The 18,854-nt window shown below is 41.5% G+C and overlaps 1 long non-coding RNA gene across 1 annotated transcript; it reads right to left on the reverse strand.

Moving 5' to 3' along the window:
• Positions 1-1,505: 1,505 nt before the first annotated feature.
• On the reverse strand, positions 1,506-15,671 carry LOC147584810 (uncharacterized). The gene is made up of 2 exons (XR_015253544.1): positions 3,333-15,671; positions 1,506-3,070 (listed from the first exon to the last, which is right to left on the reverse strand). It is a non-coding gene; the product is annotated as an uncharacterized LOC147584810 (long non-coding RNA).
• Positions 15,672-18,854: the final 3,183 nt, after the last annotated feature.

Consider the following 18,854-nt stretch of genomic DNA (forward strand, 5'->3'; position numbering starts at 1 on the left):
TGGTACCTGACAAACAGTAGGTGCTTCATAAACGAGGTAATGTACATAAAATATTTAGCACGTCACCTGACAACAGCCAGTGGTCAATTCAGGTTGTTGTTGCAGTCATTGTTAATTTGCCGAATGAAACCAAAGGTTCTCACGTATCCACAGCCAAAAAAGAAAGGATTGGCTTTCTTCTTGGTAGCAACTAAAGAGAGGAAGGCTGAATGAAAAGAAAGAACCATAAGACACGCGTAGAAAACAATGAAGAATCTAAAGACACTAGAGGGAAACAATGACATAGGCTAAATAATGTGAAATTAGTGAGAAGATCAAACAAAGCAGGGGGAATTTGACGAACTTTCCTAGCCGGCCAGATAGTCTCCACTAGGAAAGTGACTTTGAGGGAAGTGGTAAATTCCCTATAACCTGAGTCATTAAACACTAGACCAGATACACCACTTAAAAGCACACGGCAGCAGACATCGGGGAAGCCGCTGAGTTAGTGGGCTTTTTCGTCCTTTAATTTCCCCGATTCACTCACAAAGTATTTATCATAAGGCTGCAAAACATTCTTTACATCTTTTCCCATTTGTTCACCTTCATTTTTCTGAGGGAAAGGTGCACGGTATTAATATTTACTTAGCCAACATTACCCAGCAAGGGGACTGTGCAAGCCCACAGTGGCTAATATTTAACAAGAACACAGAGACGGCCATTTTACTGGAAACATTTTTTGACACAACCTGATTATTTTGCTTCGGTCTGTATATTGGGCGGGGGTGGGGGGGGGTGGGGGAGAATCTTGGGGCAGATTGCTACTGGGTGTTTGTTGATGTAGTCTTTGAATAAAATTGGTCGGCACACATTTTCTTAAGATAACAACCACACGACACGCAAGTTGTACTTTACTGCTCTAGCTCCCTTACTGCTTCCTTGTCTTTCTTCCTCTGTTTTTTCTTTTTTCATCTGATAGTTCCTAGAAACAAAGCCAGACACCAGAATAAAAGAGCTGATACTACTATTCTCTTCAGTTGTTTTCTGTAGCTTTTTAAATGTAGTCATATTTTTCTGACTTTGTTGATTCGAATTTTGCCTAAACAACATCTTTCCAAAGTATCTCCGAAAAGATTGTTTTAGATTATTTCCAGCTTTCGCTTGAGCTGGCATCTGGATGCTTTATTTTGTCTTTGGTGTATTAAAATGTAATACTACATTAAAAAAATAACTAAGTAATCAGCAATCAGTACTCACTTGAGCAAGCTCTGGGTGAGTGGGGGCAGGGAGGCTCTGGTGGGACCCTCTCGTTTTAGTGACGAGTGAGCCACAAAGATGTATTACAGGGTCACAAAGCTGGTGGGAGTCAAAGCCTAGACTAGAACCCAGATGTCCTCATTTTTCATCTAGAACTTTTCCCGTGACACCAAGGATTAAGTGAGTAGAGACAACTGAGTTGTGTGCATTTTTTTTCTTTTTCCCAATCTACCTTTCAGCAATATAACCATAATAAAGATAAGAACTGCTAACATCCAATGAACGCTTACTTCATGCTTATCCCCAACCACAGATCAAATAGGAGAGCAACTGAGCATAATGTAAGTTGTACCAAAAACACTAAATACAGTTCTCGGATTTTTTCACAACCATATTTAATGAGTATCCCACGTTCTGTTCTAAACACCAGAAATAATTGGCCGAACAATTTATTAAAAAGCAAACAAACAAACAAACAAACATGAATTTCTAGTAGCAAAAAGAAGCCTTCCAAATGTACATTACATTTATGAAGTTTTAAAATTACATGAAGGTTGGGGAAAAACAGATAATATGGAAGATTCTGCAAGTCACAACTGAGATGCCCTTTGGCAGATATACACTCAGGGCTTACTGCCCTATTCGGAGTGCCAGGGAGGCAGTTGGATGGGCCTTTTCCTGCAGTTAGACAATCCTGCGCCATGAAACGGAAGGTCGTTCTGGAGCTTGCCCACTCAGCTGCACAAAGTGCACCCATGTGGGTTCCCGCCGCCATTTTACACTGGCCTACTCAAACTTCTGACAACCGTCGTGTTCCCTTGTGTGGTTGATTTTTAGGTTCATTTTCGCCAATAGATATATCATGGAGCAAACAAAAATGTCAATAGATAAATAATTTCCATTTCCATCAGGACTAATTTGAGTACAGGATGACAGGTTTACACAGGCTGACACAGCATTTCTTATTCTAAAGAACGTGTTCATGTTTCAATAACAAGGAGCTGAATATTAGGTGGATGGAACATAAGTCACAGGAAAGAATTAGCCTATTTCCACAAAACTACCAGCCTTAAAAGAGTCCTGACCGGAGTCAGGAGAGCGCCGAATTTCTCCGTTCCAATGACTACTCTCTAGAGAACCGATGAGTGACAGTGGCCTGGTTCTTTTAGAGACTGGGCACCTCCAATCTACAATCAGACAATCTTCAGTTCCAGGTTTTGTTTTGTTTTCTTCCTGTTCTAATCAAAGCAGGGGTGGACAGAGATAATTAGCTTCTATTACTGAAAATCATGGTGTCCTGGCCTCTGTGGTTGTCAGCAGAAAAGTATCTTCTCTTCCTCTTGTCTGTTACGAGCCTCACAATCTCCAGAGCTCAGGGCTCCCCCTAGTAGGGAAATCCAGATCACCTCTCCCTTCACACAGCCAGGGGAGTCCACTGGGAAAATACTCACTGCTGCCTCAATCCAGGCCTAAGCCTCTTCCCAAGAAACGAGTGTAGGTAAATATCCCGAAGGAGAGGCACCCTCGGAAGACCAGTCTCCTTCCTCTGGTTGCCTCTGAGACAGACTTGCTCTTTTCCCTTCCCGGCATTAGGATGGAGGGAGGCTGGAGAGGTAAGGAGAGCACAGGGTGGACAGAACTGTCTTTGATCCCTGTTCTGCCACCGGGGAAAAGTCCCTCAACCTCTCAGACCTTCCCGATTCTCATCTGGAAAACAGCGATACCACAATGTCTGCTTTGTGGGGTTGGGGAAACCCGGGGAGAGGCTGAGGTTCACGGCATCCCGTAGCTCTGCCTTGGCGCCTCTGGATCAAACACACGGGTCATGGGGCGCCTGGGTGGCGCAGTCGGTTAAGCGTCCGACTTCAGCCAGGTCACGATCTCGCGGTCCGTGAGTTCGAGCCCCGCGTCAGGCCCTGGGCTGATGGCTCGGAGCCTGGAGCCTGTTTCCGATTCTGTGTCTCCCTCTCTCTCTGCCCCTCCCCCGTTCATGCTCTGTCTCTCTCTGTCCCAAAAATAAATAAAAAAAAGTTGAAAAAAAAATTTTAAAAAACAAAAAACAAACAAACAAAAAAAACACACGGGTCTTGTCGGACACCGAAACAATGCACAAAGAAGTGCCCGAAAGTCTCGCAGTGCGACCCGAGCGGGGCAAGCGCCTTTCCGCATCTGCCGGGAATGGGCCAGAGAGCCCGTTGGCTCTGTTAACCTGCCCAGTGATATTCGGGGGACAGGCCCTGAGTTGTTCGGAAGCGGGGCGGTCCTCGTCCCTCAGCCTTGTATGGGACGCCCCCTAGTGGTGGCAGCTCTTTCCCCGCGCTCCCCTGAGTGGGTGGCAGCTGTGGGCCGCTGTGCCCGCTTCTCCCCATGACAGGAGGAGCGGTGCCTGCTTGAGCCCCGGAGAAGGCGGAACTTTTTCTTAGTGAAAATGAACCCTAAAAAGACGATTCATATCATCAAATGAGGTCTTGCAGAAACGAGAAGAGAAGACAATGAGGAACAAAGAGGGCAGTAACTACACGCTTCGGTTGTTACCAAACTTTTCAGTAATTAAAACCTGATTGGGAGAAATGAAAGCCCGTGATCCTAAGGCTTTTTCATTACGAGTAAGCCTTTTACAATTAATTCTCGAACCGTTCCTCCGAAAGCCAATTTGACAGCGAGCTTTGTTCAGTAGTCTGACTAATGGCTACAGCCACCGCTGGAAACACAAATGAATTTCTTTTTATTTTTAATATAATCAACTGGATTACTAAATAACGTAGAAAGGGAAAAAATGAACAAACACACACAATGGAACATAATACTGTCAGACTGGGGAGGCGATGGGACAAAAAGCATTGGGCCCAGTGACCGAAGGCTTGGCTTCAGTCCAGCTTCTGTCACTTACGTAAGACAAGTCACTTAATTGTCTCTAAGTTTCAGTTTCTTTATCCGTAGAAGCAGGAACAGAAATAACGTTGCACTCTGAGGACCTCAGTGGACAGACGACTGACGGGCCGTTCAGGAATAATGCTTTGTAAAAGCCCTGTACTAACGTTACAGCTCTTAGCGTCACTGTTGCCTGCCTCTGAGGACAGCTCCGTCAGCATGCGGGAGACTCGCGGTGGCTCATGTCGCCTTACGGGGCCCTGAGGGCAACGGTATTCTACTGATGGCCCAAAGAGAAAATGCAGCTAATATGTACAAGAGAACAGCAGTAGCAGTGGGTGCTAATTACATAAATCCCCAAATTACCACCTGTGATACAACCAGAAAATGTTCATACCTTCTGGTATCTTATTGATGTTTCATTTTCTTTGCGGGACAGATTTAAATCGTGAAGAGCACCAAGTAGCAAGCATCTTAGACCACAGCACAAGGAATTTTGGTTTAGCTGCACTTGGCAACGTGAAGGCACCTAGTTGCTGGGAGATGCTGCATTTTCCCTAAGGCAAGGAAGTTTGCCAATGTGCCCCACCACGTGTTAAGGTACCCTGCTCGAGCATTTCCTCCAACCTCACCGATAGGAAAACTGAGGCTTAGAGAGAGCAACTAGTCTGTCCAAGTTCCCACAGGTCCAAATGATGCTCGTCACCATTATTTCATACTGGACCGGACACAGGACACTGTGGGAGAAATCTGGAAAACCGCAAAAGCCACCACCTGGCAGGAGGGGGCCACGCGTTGGTTCAACCACTTTGGAAAGCAGTTGGGCATTCTCTGAAAGCCTTGAACGTTCTGATATGCTAAAATCCAGAAATTCCACTCCAAGGTAGAGAAATTCCCACGTATTCGTACTTTGTTTGTGTACCCAGGAATATCACGGAAGCCTTGCTCATAGGGCAAAGCAAACAAACAAAAACACCTAGAAAACCCAAAGGTTCATTTGAGAGGGGGGTGGCTACAAAGAAGGTGTCACACAAGAGTATACAGCAATGGCTACGAATGAGCCAGAACTCTGGAGAGTTGCAGAGATGAATCTTTCGCATGACACTACACGGAGGAGAAAGCTACAGAAGGCTACCTACGGAATGATACATGCGTATGTGATAGAACTTTCCAAAAAAATGAAGCGACAGGTCAGGACAAAGTTCAAGCAAATGGTGCCTTCGGAGGGCAAGGGTGAAACGAACACTCCCGGGTAGATGCGAATGCGTTGGGAACATTCTAGTGAGTTGGGCGACAAGTCCTTGGGTGACTGCTTTATCCTGCTTTGTGCGACCACGTAAATTAAATCACTGCTTTGCATGAAGTACCTATCCCATCATTAAAACCTCTGCTTTAAAGTTACCACGGGTAGGACGGGGGTACAGAGGCCGCCGCCTTTCATCCCCAGCCCGAGGCACCTAGAGCCTAGACGATTAAAAGGGAAAACAAAACATGAGGCCAAGGTGCATGGCTCCGATTATCCGAGTTTGTTTTTCCGGCCCCTCCAAGCTAGGAGGCTACCTAGGGCTCCGGCTCTGGATAAACAACACCGCCAGCACAGCAGAGCGGATGACAAAGTTCTAGGCCACCCACACAGCAATCAAGAGCTCCGCTGGGTGGGCCAGAAATTGCAAATGTCCCTGCCCCTTGGCAGCAGTGAGCCACCTGTGGAGAGCAGCAGGGGCGGCCGCGGCGGCAGTGTTCCCGTGCTGGAGGCCCAGCTGCCCCCGGGGGCCAGCAGCTGAGTGCCAGCCAGCGAGACATGGACACCAGGCGCTCCAGCTGGGGCAATTTATGTGAGTGGATAATTGCACATAATAGAGTTAAAATATAATTGCCTCATTAAAATGGGTTACTAAATCTCATTGTGTGTGAGTGTGAAAGAGATAGACAGAGACACGTGTGTTAAACTGCGAGAAAACAAAATTGCATAAATGCATGTGAACGGGAGCAGTCGGAGCGCTTGACTGAGCCACCTCGATGGAAGGAGACCCTGGTGCCGGACGGGGCCTGCCGAAGGACTTGGGATGATGTCTCCTCGCACAGTGATGAGGGCTCGGGGTTGGGCCTCGCTAACGGCAGCCAGGTCCTATCCCTGCTGGGGAGTCTCCAGTTTGCAAGGTAGAGTCTTGGGTGGCAAAGATCTGCTCTGTCCCCTTCCCCGTCTCCGGTCTCCAGAGTCCATCCTGGCCTGGCTGCCCAAGCAACCAAGCGGTAGGGCAATCTTCACGCCTGCTCCCCTTCACGGCAGCTCTCTGAGCTGAACCTGGAGCCGTCTGCCCGGGTGACAGGTAAATCGAGGTACTGGAGAATAACTGCGAGGAGCCCTCGCCAACCTGTGAGGGGGCCCGCACAAGGGACAGTTCCTCCTCCTCCCTGTAAGAACGCACACCAGCGGTCCCTGGCTAGATTCAGCAAATGTCCCACTGTTCGAGCGCCCGGGGATACTGCTCTGCTGTCCTCACGGGTGGTGCCCCAATGCTCCCATCTGAGCACCACCTCCATTTCTAACACCCACATCACCAATGGCCCATGTGAGAGTTCCTAAATGGAGACAAATCCAGCCACTCACCTCCTCTGGATTACTTTGTTAAACAGTTATTTCTAAAATTAACTCTGAGCTCTCATCACCCCAAGAGCCACGCACGGTCATGCCTCACTTTGTTCTCGAGTTTCTAACGTGCACTCAATCTGGCAATTACCACCTCTCCGTCTGGAAGGAGCAAAGTGAAGTTTTGTCTCAGAGCACTCACACATTAAAATGTCAAGGCTAATGAGTTATTTTCTTTTCAGTATTAGAAAGCAGATAAACATTAACAATCTGGTTCAGCAAGTGTCACTACCAAAACCCAAATCCCACGTCCAGGAGTGTTGACTGTGGCCACAGCTGAGGCAAGGGAATGGAGACGGGAAACAGCGGAAGAAGGGGAGAGAGGGGAGGACTGGACACCTGGCCCCAATCCGGGCACCGGACACTGACCGGGCCCCGTCACCCTAACCAGCCTGTGTGACTGACTCACCTCCGCTGCTGAGTCCCTGACTTCAAATGCAGATTTTCACTTATATGAACAGATTTGTTTCTATGCATGATTAAATACTCTCTTGATTCGTCAGATAAGTTCAGAAGTGCAAAAAGGAGGAGGATGAGCGTTTTAATTACAAGCAATTCAGCCTGGCAAATAGAACTCTCAACCTGCCAAGTCCTGGGCTTCTAAAGCTCGCCAAGATCCCCATCTGCTTCTACGGGGGATTGGGGAGGGGGTGCTGATTCAAGTTCCCACAGAAAGAATTAGAAAATCTTGGACCAAACGCTTAGCTCTAACAAATAAAGAGCCTCGGTTCTGGATAAAAGTCAAATTGTGAAGATACCGCACAGCTCTGTTTTTTTGGGTTTTTGTGGGGGGCGGCTGTAGAACAGGGCGAGATGTAGACGGGGAAATGACAGAACCAGATTTCAGCTCATCTTGATGAAATTCTGCAGTTACAAAGGCTACTCTTGTTCCCTCAGGTTTTTTTGGGTGCGGGCCAGGGGTGCCTGGATGTCCATAATCCCTGAATGGATCTCCCTATCCTGCCCCCGGGCCCGGGTACCTTGAGTGCCAGGATACCCAGAAGCCTCAGAATGGAGCCCCTGAAATGTTATGAAACGGGAATTGGCAACCCTTTCCTCGGAAGCTGCCAAACTGGAGAAAGAGCCGTGGAGGCACAGGAAAGGTGAATGCAATGTGCCATCTGGGTGTCATGACTCAGCTTGTAAGGTGCCCCCAACTGTGCACCCGCCACTCGAGTGGCAGGCAGATGGAGGGCAGATGGGCAAGCAGGGTGGGCACGGGGGCAGCCTCGGGGAGGGTCCCTGGAAGCCAGCAGTGGCCGGGAGGCAGCTGCGGAGTCTCAGCCAGGCTGGCACTGCCATCAGGAAGCTTGGAGTGCCACCCCCTGGTAACTGAGCCAGGGGTTGGTTGCTAAATCCTGTAACAGAACCCTCCCTACAGGCACTTGGCATTTGAGCCTTAATGGTTTTGGCACGCGGCCTAATTACTCAGAATATGTGCACGGTTAGACAGTAATTCCTTCATCACGTTCAGTGAGTATCTGCACACAGCACAGAAGCTGTGATATTTTTATTCCAATAATTTCTTTGCCGACCACCAAACTTCTATGAAAAAGTCTCAGAAGCTATTAGATATAAACCACACTGAGTTTCACATTAAGTTGATGCTTCGGATTATGGACAGTTTGTATAAACCTCAGAACGTCCACCAAGGCAGAAAGTTGCCTCATTTCGTTCAAGATACCATCTACAAAGAATGTGGCTACACTCAGTGATGAAAAGGATTCACATCATACACCGTCTCAGAACACTGGAAGCTGGCATTCTTGCTTACGCTTGTTAACGCAATTATGCACCACAACTCATTGTGAGATAAGGTCATTTTGGTTAATGAAATCAGATTGTCTTAACAGGTTGATCTCGTAGAGATTCAAGTCAGATGCTGGTATTTAAAACACAGTCAGAGCCAACAGAATCCAAGTCACCCACCTGAGGGTTTGGGAGAAGAATAAAAGTGAACAATATGAATGGTAACTCAATGCGCTCTGCGAATTTAACTTAATTTGCCCTGGGACCAAAGTGACGGGTGTTGCCAGGAGTTCATAGATCAATGACTGGCTTAACTGATAAGGCTACAGTTTATTTTTCTAACTGTGAAGTAGGACACAGGGGGCATGGCAGAAGGAAATCTATTGTCATCGTCAATCGTTCTTTTTATGAAACAAATTTTATTGCCTCACTCCCTTGTTACAAATGTTAATAGTAAAAATACAAATCACATACTTCTGAGAAACTAAGGGTGCAAAGAAAAAAATCAGAATAGATGAAATGTCTAGAAATAGCCTCAAAACATGTAAGGCAAAAACTGAAAAAAAAAAAAAAACTAAAAAAAAAACAAGCAAACACACAATCTTAGTTAACATTTTTAACAAGTATCTCTCAGCAGCTGATGTAACATGCAGATAAAATACCTAAATCCAATAGATGATCTGAACAAGATTAACAACATTTATCCCCTCAACATGTATAGAACTCTGCACCCAATAACTAAGAACACATCCTTTCCAAATATAAAGGAGACATCCTTCGCTAAAATAGTATTCTGGGGGCGCCTGGGTGGTTCAGTCGGTGAAGCGCTGGACTCTGGGTCAGGTTAGATCTCATGGTTTGTGAGTTCGAGCCCCACATCGGGCTCTGCACTCATGGTGCATTGATGGGTTTGGGATTCTCTTTCTCTCCCTCTCTCTCTATCCTTCTCAAAATAAAGAAAGAAACTTAAAAATAAATAAAATAGTATGCTGGACCGTAAAACAACTATGAACAAATATATAAAGATTGATATACAATATACTGGCTGGCTACCGTGGAGTTAAACTTGATATCAATAATCAACAGATGACTAGGAAATCTTCATGTTTGGAAATACATTTTGAAGTAGTCCATGAGTCAAAGAAGAAATCACAATGAAAGTTAGAAAATATTTTGAAGTGAAAAATAATGAAAGTATGCCATATAAAAACATGGATATAGCTAAGTTTATGTTTACACAGCAATACAGATATTTCAATGAATATATTACCAAAAAGAGTTTGAAAATTGATACTAATTTTCCTTGACCTATAATAGGCTTGTCTCATTAAATCCACTGTAAGTTGAAATCAGTTGAAAATGCATTTAATATACCTAATCTACTGAACATATAGCTTAGCCTTGCTAGCCTACCTTAAGTGTTTTCAGAACACTTAGAGTGGGCAAATCATCTAATACAAAGCCTATTTTAGAATAAAGTGTTGAATATCCCATTTAATTTCTAAAACACAGCACTGAAAGTAAAAAACACAATGGTGGTAAGGGTATCAGTTGTTTACCCCTGCGACTGCGAGGCTGATTGGGAGCTGTGGCTCCCTGCTGATGTCCAGTATCACAGGAGAAGATCCTACTGCATATTACTAGCCCAGGGAAAGATCAAAATTCAAAATCTGAAGTACAGTTCCAACTGAATGCATATTGCTTTTGCAACACTGCAAAGTCAAAAAATTGTAAGTTGCACTATAATAAGTCAGGGACCATTTGTATAAGCATGTACTTCAAGAAGGTAGAAAATGAATGGGGAGCATTCGTGGCTCAGTTGGTTAAGTGTCCGACTTTGGCTCAGGTCATGATCTCACGGTTCCCTGAAATTGAACTCTGCATTGGGCTCAGGCTCTTGTGCTGACAGCATGGAGCCTGCTTAGGATTCTCTCTCTGTCTCTCTCTCTCTCTCTCTCTCTCTCTTTCTCTCTCTTTCTCTCAAAATAAACTTTTTTTTAAAGATAAGAACATTAAGGAGAACATTATGACAAATTTAGATGAAATGGACATATATCTTGAAAAACAGAATTCATCAAAACTGACACAAGACAAAATGGACCATATGAATAGTCTTAAATATATTTTAAAAATTGAATCCAAAATTTAAAACTTCTCACAAAGACATCTCTAGACAAGTTGGCTGCTCTTGGAATTCTTCCAAGTACTTAAGGAAGAAGTAACAATAATCTTACACAAACTATTCCAGATAGGAGAAAAAGAGATTATGTGCTAATAGGTCAGTACAATCTTGCTACCAAAGCCTGACAAAGATATTAAAAGAAAGGAAAATTACAGGGCAATCTGCCATGGGCATAAAGGAAAAACTATAAATAAAATATAAATAAATCAAACCAAGAGGTATATAAAAAAGATTGTTCTTTATAACCATTGGGTTTATTCCGGGAATGCAAAGTTGTTTTGACATTTGAAATTCTCCACATTAAGCAAAGAAAGGGGGATAGAGACTACAGTTACCTAAAAACAAAAAACAAAACCTACATTTGATAAAATTCAATACTCATTATGATTTAAAGTAATCATAACAAACCAGGGACAGAAGGGGACTTTCTTAATTTGATAAAGCTTATTTACAAAATATCAGCCTAAGAAAAGCTTTCCCTCCTTCCTCACATTTTGGAAAAAGACAAGGGCGATCGCTATCACCACTTCTATTCAACACTGTACGTGTTGTACTAGTTGGACACTGCACAGTGTCATAGAGCCAGAAAGACTAACAAGAAAGAGTAAAACTGTCATTCATCATAGACCGTGTGACTGAATTTACAAAGTTTACACAAGCATCTACAAATACCATTTGGAATTTACTAGTAAATTTAGCAAGATCACTAGTCAATATACAAAACAAAACTAAATCCAGTGGTTTGTACAAAAAGAGAAAAGAATACAATCGGTCTGGGATCATCCCAGGAATGCAAGAGGGATCTATGATCAGAAAAACTACACATGTCATTTACCACATTAACATTAAAAAAGAGAAGAGCCATATGATCATTTGATGCTCTCTGATTAATCTACTGAAAACCCACAGCAAACGTAATTCCTAATGGTGAGATACTGGGAACATCTTTAAAATCTGAATTACAAAAAGTGTCCATTATCATTGCTCTGGGTTAACACTGGGCTGGAAGTCCTAGTCAGCATAGCAAGACAAGAAACGAAGGGCATAAAGATTGTCAAGAAGGAAACAAAACTGTCATCTAGTCTCAAATAACATAAATGTCTATATAGAAACCCCCCCAATCATTAGATGTAAGTGAGCTAAATGCTTAGATCTAAGGTAATCAATATAGAAAAATCAATTCTGCTTCTATACACAGCAACAGATAATTTTAAAATGTAATTAAAAAATAGATACCATTTACACTATGAACAAGAACTGTAAGTTCCTTAGGAATGAATATAACAGTTTTCTCAGATTTATATGAAGAAACATCCATTTTTTTTGAAGAGCACTAAAACTGCAATGTAGGGAAAATTTAACGTGTTCATGATTTGGATTATTAACCTTCATAAAGATATCCATTGCACCCCAACCGATGTATAGGGTCCAAGTAATCCCAACCATATTCCCAATGGCTGTTTGCGAAGGAGAAGTTGATTTTAAAACCCAAGTGGGAACCACAAAGAGCCAAGAACACCTGAGGCATTCTAAGTGAAAAAGACAAAATGGAACATCCTACCAAATATCAAGATTGTGAAGTTATAATATTAAAATATTTGTTATTGGTGCAGGAATAAGTAAACCTATGGAAAGAATGCAAGAAAGATCCAGCAGTGTATCCACATACACAAAAATCTGATTCACGACAGAGACGGCAGGAGTCTCACCCACTGTATCACACACAAAGTAGGAGGCAATACTAATTCTGCATCATCTCCTGATACCTGTGGTTACCAAGAGCAACACCATGGCTAACGAGTTACCACTTGCAAGGAGAAATCACAGGTAAGTCACAGGAGTGTATTTGTACATTTGCACGGTTTCTGCAAATTCCGTTAGGATTTATTATCGTATGATTCATTGCATCAACCTGTTAACACTCGGTGGGTGAGTGATTTCTTTGTAGGATTGAGAATGAAGGCAGGGTAACTGGACCTGGTTTTTTTGCTTTTGTTGTGTTTAATGGCAGCCTTCTGGCTTTTGAATGCTTGCTTGCTTACATCGTTGTTTATGAAAAGGAGCTCTGAAACACAGTTTTGAAGCGACAAAAATTCCTGGTCTTCTATCAAATACAGATTGCGAGTCTGTCAAATACTAACCAAATCTTTGGTTTCCTTTTTTAAGACTTGGCTTCCTAGGCAAATCCATTTTTCTACCTCAGTGTATTCCTCATTACCCTTTTATATTCCATCTGAGGCCTGGCTTGCAAATAGAAGCCAGCTCTTGTCTGAATTCCCCAAACTAGGATCATACATATGATATCCCTAGACAGGCTCATGGCATCTCAACACATGAGACCTAACTTTAATGCTGGCTTGCATAAGAAAAATCGCTCTTGCTTCTCATCATTCTGCTTTTAGTAGGCAAAAAACTAATGTTTGCTCCGGTGGAATTTCAGATCTTGACATTGATGGAAATAAAGAGAATATTCAAGTAAATTAATTTCCTGCTGGCAAAGCTATAAACTTTCAAAATCCTGGATTGGCTGGGACTTTAACTGTTTAACACATACTATGAAAAAACACTTTGTCAAAAGATGATATATCCTCTCAAAGCATGCAAATATTTCATATGGATATTTTCAGACCTATCAAAAATTTTCCCAATTCACCTTATCTTCATAAGTTTAGTACCATTTATTTTTACGTACTAAATTATCACATCTAGGAAGGTTTTTTTTTAAGTGCTACTAAAGTTTTTATTTTTGACATCAATGTTAGTTGAATTTGATAGACTTAAATGATTATTATATTTATTTCTTAGCCAATTTATAGTAACTTCATATGTGGATCTGAAAACACATAATTATATCATCTATCTGCAGAAGCACATTCTAAGGGGAGATAAATCCATATTTTCAAGATAGTTGTGCTGAAATATAATTATAGCCCCAAAGTAACCATACGTAGATCTATGTATTTATATTATTTAAGCAGTATATTTAACTAAATAAGAGAAAGAAACTGACCTGCTCCAAGTATTCAACATTATTATGTGACTCTGCATTTTACTATCTATTTTAAAATCTATATTGTACACAAGGTGAAAATTTGTTGCCTATTTAATATAAAGTCACAAAGATTTACACCTATGTTTCCTTTTGAGCGTTTTAGTTCTTAACTTTTACATTGAGATCTTTGACCCATTTGAGCTAATTTTTGTATACGGCATGAGATAATGGGTCCAACTTCAATTTTTTTTTTAAAGATTTTAAGTAATCTCTACAAAGTAGGACTCAACCCCACAACCCCGAGATCAAGAGTTGTGTGCCCCACTGACAGAGCCAGCCAGGTGCCCCAGGTTCGACCTTTTTGCATGTGGATTCCCAGCTTTTCTGGTGCCATTTGCTAAAAATAGTATCCTTTCCCCATTGATGGGTTTTGGCAGCCTTGTAAAAAAATCAGTTGACGATGGATGTATGATTTTACTTCTGAACTCCAAATTCTATCCCATTTATGTCTGCCCTTATGTCAATACCACACTGTTTTGATAACTGTGGAATTGTAGTAAGTTTTAAAATTGGGAAGATTCAAGATTGTTTTGGTTATTCATGGTCCCCTGTATGTCCATATACATTTTGGGATCAGCTTGTCTATTTCTGGACCAAAAAAAAAAAAAAAAAGGCAAATGACATTTGATAGGAACTGCATTGAATCTATAGATTCATTTGGGGAAGATTGTCATCTTAATACTGAGTCTTCATCCATGAACATAAAATGCCTTCCCATCTGTTTGGGCCATCTTTAATTTTTTTTCAACAGTGTTGGGTAGCTTGCAGTGGATAAGTATATCACGTCCTTGGTTAAATCTATTCCTAAGTATTTTACACTTTGTGGTGCTACTGTAAATGGAATCGTTTTCTTTAATTTTCAGATTGTTCATTACTAGTGTATAGCGTCTTTTTCACAAGTGTATTCAAACACATCTCTACATGCCTTACATAATGGCTAGCCCATCCATCCGCTGAAACACTATTTTTCTATTCTATATTTTCTCTATGTCTGTCAAAATCTTTATTATTCCCTTCTTCTTGTTTTCAGTGTCGTTTAATGTTTTTTCTAGTTTTTTTTTTTTTAAGGTGTAAAGTTGGGTTAATTTATTTCTTCTTTAATGTAAGCTATCCATTTTCTTCTGAGCACTGTTTTTGCTACATATCATAAGTATCGGTATGGGGTTTTATACCAAACTTTCATACATCTCACAGTTTTCTCTAATTACTTTGTTATTTTCTTTCTAACCCACCGGTTATTTAAGAGCATGTTGTTTAGGGCCGCCCGGGTGGCTCAGTCGGTTAAGCGTCCTACTTCATTCAGCTCAGGTCATGATCTCATGGTTCGTGAGTTTGAGCCCCCCCGTCAGGCTCTGTGCTGACAGCTCGGAGCCTGGGGCCTGCTTTGGATTGTGTGTGTCCCTCTCTTTCTGCCCCTCCCCTGCTCATGCTCTCTCTCTCAAAAATAAATAAGAAACATTTAAAAATATTATGTTGTTTAGTTTCCCTATTTATTTTCCTTTTGTTAATGGTTTCTAATTTTGTGTCATTGTAGTCAGAGAAGATGCTTTGCATGATTTCAATCTTCTAAAATTTACTGAGACTTGAGATGGGGCCTAACACACGGTCTGCTTTGGAGAAAGCAGAGAGCATGTGGACTTGAGAGAAATGTGTACTGTGCTATCAGGTGGGGTGCTCCATTGATGTCTATTAGGTCTAGCTGGTTTACAAGTGTTGCCCGAGTCTTCTGTTTCCTTGCTATTCTTTCTTTGTTAATTCAAGAGGCTGTCTAGTATCCTTTCATTTCAGCTGCAAGGACTACCTTTAACATTCTTTAGGGCAGATGTGATAGTTTTTGTTTATCCTGAAATGTCTTAATTTTGCCTGTATTTTCACATGCAGTTTTACTGGCAATAGAAATGCTTTTTGGCCTCTATAGGTTTCTGATGAGAATTGTATATATATATATATATATATATATATATATACATATATATATATATGTATACATATATATATATGTATATATATATATGTATACATATATATATATATGTATATATATATATATATATCCTATCCATACATATGGATACATATGTATCCATATCCTATACATATATATAGGACAGGCAGAGGAAGAGAGAGAGAGAGAGACAGAGAGAGAGAAGAGACCCCAAGCAGGCTCCACACTCAGCACAGAGCCCGACATGGGGCTGGATCCCATGACCCTGGTGGCATCATGACCTGAGCCAAAATCAAGAGTTGGATGGATGCTCAACTGACTGAGCCACCCAGGTGCCCCAAAGCATCGTGATAATCTTATTGTAAATCACATGTATATGATGAGTTATCTTTCTTTTTGCTTTCAAAGTCCCCTCTGAGTTTTTGGCTTTTGATAATTTAATCGTGATGTGTCTCAGTGTGTATCTTTATCTGGGCTTGGTAAACTTCTTAAATGTGTATTAAATTTTCAACAAACTTGTACAGTTTCTGAAAAAAATATTTCTTCAAATATTTTTGTCCCCTTTCCCCTTTCTTTTCCGTCCAAGACACCCATTGTGTGAATATTGTTGATAACATCTCACAGGTCTCTGAGGCCCTGTTCACTTTCTTCTATCCTTTTTTCTTTCTGTTTCTCAGATTGCATAATCTCTATTGATCTAACTTCAACTTTGCTGATTCTTTTTACTGACTGTTCACAGCTGTCCAACTGCTATAGTGGATTTTTAAATTTCAATTATAATTTTCAACCCCAGACAAGATATTTACACTTTTTATAAAATTATGACTTTAAATTATGATTTTGATAAGTTTATAACTTTATGAAAACATATTTTCCAATTTCTACCTCTTTATTGATATTCTCTGTTTGAGGAGGCATTGTCCTCATACCTTCCTTCAGTCCCTGAACACATCTAAAATTGCCGATTTAAAGTCTTTGTCTACTAAGTCCAACATCTGGGTTTCTTCAGAGACAGTTTCTACTGAGTGCTCCCCCCCACCCTCCCCGTGTTTTGGCTGTCCTTTAGGTATCTTGTAAGCAATTTTTCTTGAAAAGTGGGCATTTGGAACATTACAATGCACACATTCTGCTGAAATCAGATTCTCCTACCCTGCACCTCAGAGTTTGCTGTGGTCGGTGCTTTTTGTAGCTGTTGTTGTGTGTGATTTTGCTAAATGAATCCTGTAACATTGACAATTGCTCTGTTGTGTGTGACCACTTAAAGTGGTCCATTAGTTTAGCAGTCTGCTAACAACTGGACAGAGATTTCCTTAAGTGTCTGGAACCAAAACAACCTCCCAGTCTTGACTGGGGTGTGCTGTGATGAGCGTTGGGGCATGCCTTCAAGATGCAACCAGAGGTGACAGCTTAGGGTCTCTCTGGTCTTTTCTGGGCATGCAGTCCTAAACAACATATACATAGCTTTCTAGATTTCCAAGGATATGTCTGGGTTTTTCCATGCCTTTACGGAGATCTCACTGCTAACCTTCCTTCCTAAGCTTTTTGCTTAGTCTATTGTTCATCCCTATGCTTATCTATTGCTTCAGGCAGAAGAGAAATGTACGCCCCCTAACTCTCCCCCTATCCTGGGGTGGTGACTTTAGCACTGGAAATGTCCCAAGTTAGATGAGATAAATATAAGCTTTTAGAACAGGAATCTTCTGGGTAGGCATGAGACAGATAAAATAAAAACATTCTTTGCAAAAGGCTACTGCTAAGCTTGGGAACAAGGCACAGGGCTAGCTTAAAATTCCACAAAGCATGCTGTTATCAAGACTCAGCTTTTTTTGGTTTTTGTTTTTTAAGTATAACCTGACTTGCTGTGAGCTAGTTTCTAGAGTTCTAAAAAAAGTGGTTTTCGGTGGTTCTTGGGGGCCAGTTTTATTGTTGCTTTTACGGAGAGTCAGAATTTTGGGATTCCTTAATACAGTTTTACATCTTAACTAGCTAATTAATGTAACCTAGTCAGTATGTTCATCTCAGAATGAGAAATGTACAGTTGTGCTTTAAAACCTTCTTTTCTGTGCTATCAGCCTCTTAAATATCAAGTACATACATCTGGCTGTTACAGAGGATGGTGTTAGTTTCATTTTTTGCCTCTCACCTACATTTAAAAACCCTCAATGAAATTGCATTATGTTTACTTAGAATACATGTGACCATTTTTGTGCAAGACAGGGATGCAATGATGGATGCAGATTTCAGCAAGCTTTTAAAATCCTGTTTATTACAGAGCCTGGTGTTGGTAGCTACTTAATAAATTTGTTTAATAACAACAACAAAAAAAAACCTAGTTAACATATATTGAATTCTAACTCTTACCCCAGGTCATGAGCTCAGCAAATTTTTAGAAATATTTTTAAATTGTAAAATATACAGATAAGAGCTCATGTGGGGCGCCTGGGTGGCTCAGTTGGTTGAGCGTCTGACTCTTGATTTGGACTCAGGTCATGATCCCAGGGTCATGGGATCGAGCCCTGCACCAGGCTCCACACTGAGTGTGGAGTCTGCTTAAGAGTCTCTCATTCTCTCCCTCTGCCCCTGCCCCTGCTTGCATGCACTCTTTCTCTTAAAAAAAAAAAAAATTAAGGTAACATATATGCAAATTTTAGAGATTTAAATGAACACTCAGGTACCAACAACCCAGTGTAAGAGAGCATTAATAACTTTGACAGATCTGGTGCCTCCCTCCTCAGAGATCGTCTTGAATTCCATGCTAATCATTTCCTATATTCTCCTCATAGCTTTATCACGTGTGCACCGATATACAACTGGTGTACAATAATGTACAATTTTGTTTTACCTTTTACAAAAAAAATTCTATAAATGAACTCATACTGTTCTATAGTTTTTTCTTAAATATTATTTGAAAATAACTCATTTTTCAATACTGTAGAATATTCCATTATATGGATATATCTAAGGACACCTGAGCTAACAGCAGTCAGGAAAGGCTAGGCTATGCTGAGGTAATAACTCCTAAGGGGAGGAAAAAAGACATTCCAGGATCAAGCCCTAAAGTATGTCAACTTTTAAAAGTTGTAAAGAGGCAAAAGAACCAGGGAAGGAAGTCAAAAAAGGGTTTGGCCTGAGAAATAGAAGGAAAACTAGTAGAAAGTGGTGCCACAAA

The sequence above is a fragment of the Puma concolor genome, chromosome A1 (assembly GCF_028749965.1).
Source record: "Puma concolor isolate L17-30 chromosome A1, mPumCon1.1.hap2, whole genome shotgun sequence".
Lineage (NCBI taxonomy): Eukaryota > Metazoa > Chordata > Mammalia > Carnivora > Felidae > Puma > Puma concolor.